Below are 7,822 nucleotides of genomic sequence, written 5' to 3'. Positions count from 1 at the left end.
GAAGCCTTTGTCATTTTGCAGTATTCCAGAATCTCCCTGTACTTCATTAGACAAAAGCACCCCCCCTGCTGAGACCAACAGCAGCTGAGACACACTGCATCTCTGAACATCATCATGCTTCTTGTTGAGGCAAGGCCTGTCCCTCCACCTCCCCTTTCTCCACACCCAGCCTCTTCCATACCCCTGGCTTCCTGTCCTGGTTTTAGCCCCACCACTGCGTCCTGTCCTAATCTATGTCCAGTGTTCCATTTCTGGTTACACTGCAGAGGGTTCCCCGACCTGAACCCAGGGTCTCCCATCTCTGACTCCAAGACCAATTTTTCTCCCCCCGCTTTACTTATTTCCAAATCCCCACCCCAATTGCCTCGTCCAGTTACTCTCCTTCTTCACTTCAGGGTGGGCTAATTCTCTCCCCCACTGCATTAAACCAGGCAGATCTTTTTGCATCAGTCATTGGTAATGGAGGAGAAAATGTTTTCCTGCAGTTTGAACCCATGTCAGGGACTCCCCTATCAGCCACAGAAAACTGTAACTGGAGATTTTTCTCTGCAAATGTACTAAAAATCATATTTGGCTCTGGAGTGTACCCAAAACCAACATTGTTTGCAGGGAATTAAGTTGCTAAAACTGACGAGAGCTCTGCTGAGCATGTATAAAACTCTCATTATTACAATTTTATGATAATTTCTCCAGATTTGGCTGCATTTTCAAAAAGGCAGTAAAGCACAAATCCCCTGCAAATAGCCATATTGCCAAATTCAGATCATTCTGATTTTCTTCTGAAAAGCGTTCCACCTCTGTATTTAGGAAATGTCAAAAAGTAATGTTTGCACATAAAAATTTCTGGTTTATTTTGCTTCTCCCTGAGTTATGTTTCTGTAAATGTCACAACCACTTGGTCTGGTGTTTTCCAAACATCCAGCTTGAACAGAAATCTGTGCAAAAAGTACCTGCTCAAACATTTTGAGATCAAGGTGATACATCATAAACCATAGATTTTAGTTTGTGTTGGGCTCTCAAGGTGTCAGTGCATCATTTCCACTGAAAGAACAATTTTTGCATGTTTGTTTACATCTGCGTGTGAGTTTGAATTCAAGCCAATTGAATACTATATATTTTCACAAATCTTGCTTTTGGGGCAAGAGAGTCTTTGTCTTGTAAGAGCTGAGTTTTGTTAGCCCAGACCTACCATAACCAAAGCCTTTCTGGAGGGCTTAGAGGGGCTTGTCCCCGTGGAGGACCATCATGTTAGGCTGTATGGTAAGACCTGACAATTTTAAGGGATCAGTCTGACTGGTCATAGATAATTCATGTCACGAGTCACAGTTCTCACCCTTCTACAGGTATTGCCCTCAGTCTTGGGGCTACTGCCATTTGGAGGTGGGTGGTCCTTTCCTGTTGTGCCTGTGTGTGTGACTCCGGGTTAGGAAAAATACCGAATTTCTCACTCCATCACACACCTTCTGGCTGCAGTACCTCCTAGCTCATGAAAGCCAGGAGGGAAGAGCCTGAGCATTGTGAGGAGTGGTAATGGCTGCCTTCTCTCACAGACAGCAGCTTTCCACAACACAGGCGTGATGTAAAAAAAAATATAACGTGTGCATCATAGAATCTCAAACAGGACACAAAGTCTACCTGAAGGTGCACAGTTGAAGTTGGCTTTTGGAGTGTGAGTATTTAAGATATGTGGGAACAGAGAGATGCTAACCTGAAGGGAAGACCCATAGGAGCACCTCCCCCCACTCCCTCAGCTGCTTCATCCCATTTAGTTGCACTTCCATTAACAATTCCTGCACCACAGTGACTCTTTGGTAGGTAAAGCCAGTCTGTATGGGTCAAGCTTACTCTCTTTCTCAGATATAATACTGAAAATGGGCGTGGAATAAGATTATATATTTTTGCCCAAACCTTTTTTTTTTGCTCAGACAAGGTCCTAGATGTGAGGTTATGTCTCCCACACCCAAAGGTTCATCCCATGCCTCCAAAGCAGCCAGCACCAATGCTTGGCTCCTCCTCTCCTTACAAATGGTACCCATGGGATCCCCCATGCCCTAACCTGGCATGGGGGATCCCATGGGTATGAACTCAGCTCATCTTCTCCCAAATGGAAAAGAAACATTTTTCACCTGTCACCAACACTCTGCAACCATGCAGGGGGGAAAGTCCCTGACCCCCAAAGAGGAAGAGGATTATTTGGCTGACACAGAGGTCCTTGCTTTCTGCCAACTAGGAGCATTATGCTTAGTATAGATGGTGTCCTCTGTTTGCTTTGTGTTTTAGGAAAATGCTACTGGATAATAAATACAGTAAAACTGGGTTCAGATGTAGCACTGGGACTTTCGGTTGCCTAGACTGGTTCTGTGAGCCTATCTTTGCTTGTCCCAGGGAGTTTTCATCTGTCAGACAGAGGCACTAACACAGATGTAACAGCTCCATTTTGGGGTACTTTGCGTAGGCTTGAAAGATGACACATGTCAAGTTTTTGAGACCTGCTGGGAATTGTCTGCCTGCTAAAATTTAATAAGCAAGCCAAGGTTTCAAATCTACTGCTGCATAATGCCTAAATTTCTTCTTTTCACTAAGGCTTGGAATGTCAATATAATCTTGAATGCCTCCACCTCACTGAGAATAACAGTAAGTTTGGGGTCATAGAAAGTCTGAGAAACAGAATAATAGAATCATAGAATGATTAATGTTGGAACAAACCTCAAAGACCATCTAGTCCAATCATCCACCTACCAACAATATTGTCCACTAGCCTGTTTCCCTAAAATTCTCTGATAAAGTGAAATACACAATTCACACTATAAGCTGAGCTTTGAAATTGATTCTCCATGCTTGAAACCATGTAAAAATATGATCAGGAAAATGGAATGGTTCTGGAGAGAGAGTGTTGGACCCTGTCTGGTTCCTCATTTTTCCTGAGCCTGCTGTCCAGGGGCCAGCCATGGGGGAACCATGGCCTGATACAGAGAGGTAGTTGCCTTCACCTGTGTCCTGCCTGAACTGAGGAAGTGGTGAGTATATGGGAAAGGTGGCCAGCAGTCTGTGTCTCTTCTGCTGGACTCTGTGTCTTCCTGGACGGACACCAATAGACATTATGTGATATTGAGATGCATCAGATTTCTCAAATACACTGGCAAGACTTTGAAAATTAATTCCAGAATCAGAAGAAACACAATTTAAACACTAGCAGGAGCCCGGTCTGAATGTCCTGCACTTTGGCTGGAAAGCCAGAGGGCTCCAGGAGCGACCCGGTGCCCCACTTACCCTGACAGGGCATCCTTTCGGGGCTGTTCAGCCGTTCCCTTGGAAGAGGAAGAGGACCAGAAGTAAGTGTGGGATAATAGCCCACAGGCATGCAGCCCTCCCCTCTGAGGTCCAAGTTATTGCGCCTCTGCATGTGAGTTTGTTTTTTGATTTTCCACGGTCCAGCCCTGTATTTAGCAGAGAAAGACACTGCCGAAGTTCCGACACCAATAACAGCCCTAAATACACACGTGCACAAAGCCCAGGGCACGTCTGTTTTGTCCCCTCACACAAATTATGATCCGTGCATTGTGCTTGCACCGTTTTTTTTGTTTGATTGGTGATGAAGCTGTGATTTCTTCTGAGGTGGTGGCGTGCCACTAAATCAATCCCCCTCCTTCGAAATAATAAAAAAATGCATTAAAAAAGAGAGCAGGATTTAAATAAGATTTAAACAGTTGCAAAATGCAATGCAGGTCTTCTTCGCAGAGGAAAGCAGGGCTGTAAAATAAGCTCAGCTTGGACAGCACAGGCCGGGTCTCACCAAGATGCTTGCACTGGTTTGAGAAGAGAAACTTCAGCAGAATGTTGGAACTTAAATTTAAATAAGAGCCCTGTGGACCTTTGCCTGAGCACCACCAATCCTCACCTGAGCAGAACTCCCCTGGCAGCAGTGAAAGTTGCACATGGGTAATTCAAGATACATTTTGCACTCAGAAAGCTGTGCATACTTATTTTCTAGCACTGAACTGCTTTGGGAATTACAATTAAAAGTTACATTTACTTCCATTTTAACAGAGGAGAATTTCTTCAAAGGATCATATTTCTGTTTTCTACTCAGTAACTAAAAGATTATTATTCAGCTTCTTAGAGGGATTAATCCTTAAAATCCTTGCATAGGGAGAAGGGATATTTATAAAACCACTACTGGGACTTTTCGTTTAAAAGCTACTGAATGAGTGCAGGAGGAGCTCTTGTTTCCTTATTTTTCAGGGCCCCGTGTGTACAAAGTGTGTCAGAATGTGCTCAGTGTTGGCCAGGAGGAACAATCATTTGCTGCACCTTTAGATTGGTGGACTTTTGGGGTTTTGGTGGGTTTTTACAAGTTGGTTTGAGATTTTTTTTTTTAGAGTTTCTTCGTTTGTCGATCTTTTTATTTTTATTTTTCAAATGGAGAAAGCTTCTTGTCAGAAGAAGAAAAGTGCATAAATCTCAATCGGCACCTTTCAAGTATAGAGCGTTCTCTTGGTGATTCTCACAGCACTTCTGGGAAGGAGAGGATGTTAAGTCACCAAAGGAAACAGCCGTGTGCATTTTTGCCCTGAGCAGCCAACAGAATTGCTCACTGATGTTCTGAATTAGCAAATATCTCTTTCCCGGGGCCATTATGAGAGGATGTACTAGAAACCAAGTAACACAGCTGACCAAGAAGTCTCTGAAGTTGCAGTCCTTTGTGTTTATACTTTTGAAATATCTCCATTGTGATGCAAATGCTGATTTTCAATCAAAAATATCTCTTTCTCCCTGTGAAAACTGTTGTAGGAAGTAAGCTTAACTCCAAATGTTCCTATTGAAGGTTCGGATTTCTTTTCGCCCTTGTTTTCTGCAAAACAGTGAAAATGGTCGGTATGGAACGAGCTGCTTTTCTCTTTATTCAAGCCCTGACAGTTTCCAGCTTCTATCATTTACGCTCCAACTGCTCAGATTTTTCAAATATCTTTAATTCGTCATCATGAGTATTTTAGGGCAGTACGTGTGGGTGAGGAGGGCAGTGGAAGCCGAGCATTTGTTACTTTTATTCTCTTTTTACAATTGAAGTCCTCTCTCACAGTTTCATCGAAAGATTTGCTCATGAGAGGATAGCCATGTAAATTATATCTCCAAAGGCAGAATAACTGAATGAAACGCATCCGCGCAGGGGTGATGTGCCATGCATTCGTTAAACTCTGGGCTTTTTAATAAATGCGTATATATTTTTATGAGGCTGAGGGTCTGCAACATCAGCCACCGAAATTTTCCAAAAAAGGGTTTTAGCAGAGGCAGCCGATACCTCTCCCAAGGATTTTGATGCCTTTCATCTGTATCGGGTTAGAAGTGTTTTTACTGTATCCCTCTCCATGCAGTTCTGAAGAAACATTTCTCCTGCCAAAATACACACACAGCCCGGGATTAAAAGGGCTGAAACCTACCACCAAGTTCTTAACGCCCTCCCACAATCATTAGACTAAATCCGCCGTCATTCCAGATTCATTTTTCCCTTATTCATCTGTCCAACTAATTCCTGCTGCATTCACTGGGCTTACATCTTAATCTTTTCTGTTACATAGAGAATACATAATGAAAAGCTGCATTTTCTGGGTACATGCACACATTTGGAGCGGATGAACCATATGTGAAGTGACATACAATACTGAATGGAGGCTGAATGGTGTCCAGTGCTAAAAACAGTGCAAGTCCAGGAACAAAAAGCAGGAGAACAAGAGCCCTGCGCTGGGCTCGCCTCGCCTGAACACCAGGGGATTCGCCGCTAAAACATGGGTATAATTTCACTGTTTTCACTCACACAAGCTGTGGGAAAGGAGTCACCATCTGATGTTTGATTGTGCTGGATATGTTTTTGGCAGTGGCCTTGTATTCCACAGCGGAAAAAAGGAGGAGAAGAGAAAGGGGCCGCATTCGTCGCCTTGAATCCGGCGTCTGGCGGGGAGGAGTCCCTGACTGCTGGCCACCTGAAGGCAGGACAAGGCCCGCTCTCCTGCCCTCTCCCCTCTTTGCACCTCTACCACACCCTGGGAGAAGGAAACTGGCCCCATGGCCATGGCTTGTGCTGTCAGGCCCTGCTTAAGTGGGGTGTGCTGAGGGGAAAGCAGCCATGAGGGAGTTCTGCTTGGGAGACCGTAGGCATGGCCTCACAGTGCACAGTGTGCAGGTAAGCCCCTAGGCCCTGAGCACCACACGCTGGAGGGGAGTCAGTGACCAGGAAGGGGAATTGTCCATCTGAAACCTCTCTTCCCATTGTAATTTATAATTTAAAAGCAAAATGTAAAAGTGCACCCATGAGGTGAGTCCAGCTAGGAACAGTCACCACTGTCAATCTTTCCTTGATTTCCCCAGGTCAGCCCTGTGCCACCAAGAAGAGCCAACGTGGGCAGGATTTCCCTGGGTACACTGACCTTCTCTCTCCAGCTCAAATTCTGCTTGACTTGAGGCTGGAATCAGCCCCTGGCCCAGTGTCATCCAGTGTCCCCTCTGTCAGCCCTGTCAGGGGAATGGGAACCTACTGGAGAGGCATATTGGAGTGGAGATGCCTGGTGCCCAGCTTAGAATCATAGAATCATAGAAAATCCCAAGTTGGAAGGGACCCACAAGGATCACCGAGTTCAGCTCCTGCCTCCATACAGGACCACCCAAAATCAGACCATATGTTTGAGAATACTGTCCAAACTCTCCTTGAACTCCAGCACTTGGGGCCATGCCCACTGTCTTGGGCAGCCTATTCCATGACCATCGCCCTCTGGTGCAGACCCTTTCCCTAACCTCCAGCTGCCTCTCCCCTGACACAGCTCCATGCCATTCTCTGTGGTTCTTCTCACATTAAAGAGAACTTAATAAAGTTGGGATATCTTCCAAAATTCTTATAAGTTACAAGAAGAAAAATACATCCCCAAATTCACAAATGGTGTCTGACCATCTCTCAGCACACATAGTGGAGTGTCCAAAAGCAGCCGTGAATGACAATCATTAACCTGTGCAGATGAAAATGTCCGCAGGTATTACAGGGATGTACACCTCTCTTGGTGCTTTCTTCCTGACCTGGAGGCAGATCTGCTGAGGAAAAGGAGAAGGAGGAGGAAAGGAGACTTTGTGCAGTTTTGGTGTGGAGGAGTTGGGTGTTTTTCAGAAGGCAGAGGCCGGCTTCATTGTGTGTGCTGAGGTTTCTCCAGCAGGTGGAGATATCAAAACAGTCTTGTGCATCCAACAAGAACACTTTCAAAACAAAGCAAAACCTGAACATTTCTGGCAATTCCAACAATAGAAACTTTCAAGAAGGTGGCTAGGAAAAAATCAAGCACGGAGACTGCAATTTTTCTAGCAGCTACCCACGTATCCCCTTCACTAGCAAGAGATGCCATACCTCTCACTGGTAGAGAGATACATCGTGTGGAGGAATGAATCCTTTTTTTTTTTTTACATAGGGTGTAGTGGGCTAATGGAAGCATATAATTACTGTGTTAGTATTAGGGAGCAATATAGTTGCAATAAATTAAGACTGCTTTGCAATTAGAATGATGAACACAGCTGTGGAGACAAATGGCATATGTGCTAATTAAATAATTTGTCACTTGACTGTTAAGCAAACAATACAGCCTCTTTACATTACAAACTACCATCTCTAGAATGGCATGATGGCCTATTAACAAAATGGAAGGAACAGATTGCATTGCCATGTTTGTCTGATAGCAACTGCGAATGCAGGGCAAAGGTGGTGTATTGAAGAAACTAACATTCATTTTTTAAAATATCTCAGACTTTAATGTGAAGGAACGGCAGAGTTCCCTGGAAATAATCCCTT

This window comes from Meleagris gallopavo, chromosome 1 (genome assembly GCF_000146605.3).
Source record: "Meleagris gallopavo isolate NT-WF06-2002-E0010 breed Aviagen turkey brand Nicholas breeding stock chromosome 1, Turkey_5.1, whole genome shotgun sequence".
NCBI lineage: Eukaryota > Metazoa > Chordata > Aves > Galliformes > Phasianidae > Meleagris > Meleagris gallopavo.
This window is presented reverse-complemented; position numbering follows the sequence as displayed.